Source organism: Vigna umbellata, chromosome 9 (assembly GCF_029865625.1).
Source record: "Vigna umbellata cultivar VRB3 chromosome 9, Vumbellata_1.0, whole genome shotgun sequence".
In the NCBI taxonomy this organism is placed as follows: domain Eukaryota; kingdom Viridiplantae; phylum Streptophyta; class Magnoliopsida; order Fabales; family Fabaceae; genus Vigna; species Vigna umbellata.
In genome coordinates this window covers 25,213,723-25,215,564 of record NC_142173.1, presented here as the reverse complement: position 1 = coordinate 25,215,564, position 1,842 = coordinate 25,213,723, and positions in this window count along the sequence as shown.

The window sequence follows — 1,842 nt, the reverse complement described above, 5'->3', positions numbered from 1 at the left end:
CCATTACATTCTCAAAATGTATACCTATAATTATGCTATATAAAATTTATCAGATTATAATTAATGTCTTCAATCTTCATAATATATGAGTACATATAAGTACTTAAATATAAGTACAATTCATAATATGTAAATACATATAAATATTTTTCTATAAATTGATTTCAAATTTAAAATTTACTTTTTAACCATTTTCAAGATTATATTAGCATTTTAATTTTTTTTTTTCAAATTCGTTCCACCGTAATTTTAGTAGTGTAGGGAGTGTTTTATTTTAGGTGGTTGTACGATAATAAAACCATGTCAAGAAGCTGCAAAATTAATCGATAGTTTTGTCCATGTGACAACTTAATAATTGCTTCTAATTAATATATAAATGTTATAGTTAAATATTTTATAATTCAATCTAACCTTATCACATGGCTAGATCCCAATATTATTTATCAATTCTGCTACGTCGGTTTTTGTCGGCGGGGAAGATCGTTATTCTATGTACTCCACTCTCATAATGAATCTTAAAAAAAGGTTTAAAAATCTTAATTACACTAAAATAACTTTTTAATGTAACTTTATATAAAGAGAATGGTTTATATTGCCATGATTATTCATATCAAATTTTAGTATAGATAAATAAAAATGAATTTGAAAATATGCATTATTTGTGTTTTAATATATATAAACATGGTATTAAATAATTTTATATGAATATAAGTATATAGAGATCAATGGGGTATTTGTTAGTTAGTCGAAGTAGGCCATGTTTGTTGATCTATATATGTAGCTTTGAGTAGTCTTTAAGACATGGTTGGTATGATCACACTCAACATTTTCTATATATTTACATTAACTTGTCTTATATGTATGATATTTGTATATATTATCGATATTTTTTTTTCCTTTTTTATGATCCTGATTAGAAAAAATTGGAATGTCTTCACACCCACTATGAGAGGGACAGGGGTCTATTTATCAAATCCATATATTTTTTCAGGATGAATTTATTGTAAATTTAAATCACTTTCAATTGAAATTTCTTTAATCTAAATAACTCTTCAATCATTTTCCTTGACTTTTTTTTCCTTTCTCTTAATTTTCTTTTAGTCAGTCAACTTTTTCACTTCCTTTTTCTTCATTCAATTTCATCTCAATTCAAATCAAAACTTAATAAATGATGTTGGAAGACTATGGTGTATAAGCTTTAAGAGTTGAGATTTCATGTGCTCGGAAATTATTGAAAGAGTTAACTTGCTTCGTCTGTGGGTGGTATGATCTTCTTTCTGATTTTATTAAGTTCGATTTCCATAAAAATAAATGTAATCTAAGTGTTGATATTGGTATAATCTGTATTTAGTTTATATTCAATTTCTTTTTTATGATTGATACAACTTGAGATTACAATTTATAGTGATAAAACATTTTGTCAGCATATAGTAATAAAATTAGTTAACTTAGAAGGACTTGAAACAACAATAGAAGGTATCAAGATTTACACTTGTTTAAACTATGTTGGGTTTACTTACGTTAGGATATAATTAGTACAAATTCATTGCGTAATAAAATATTTAACTTACAACACCTATTTACCGAAACATATAGAACTAGGTCAAAAACTGCTATAGCTTATATTAAACCAAACCACTTTTAAATTTATTCACTTTGTACTAAATTATAACTTAACTTGGCTCATGTTCTAAAATAAACGCTATTCATATTACAACATTCATATTATAATTTAAATGACATTCAAAGTGCACAATCAAATATATAAAATATACTATTTCATGTTTATCTTTTCCTAATTTTATACTTTTGGTTGCATTATTCGATTAGTAACCAATAATA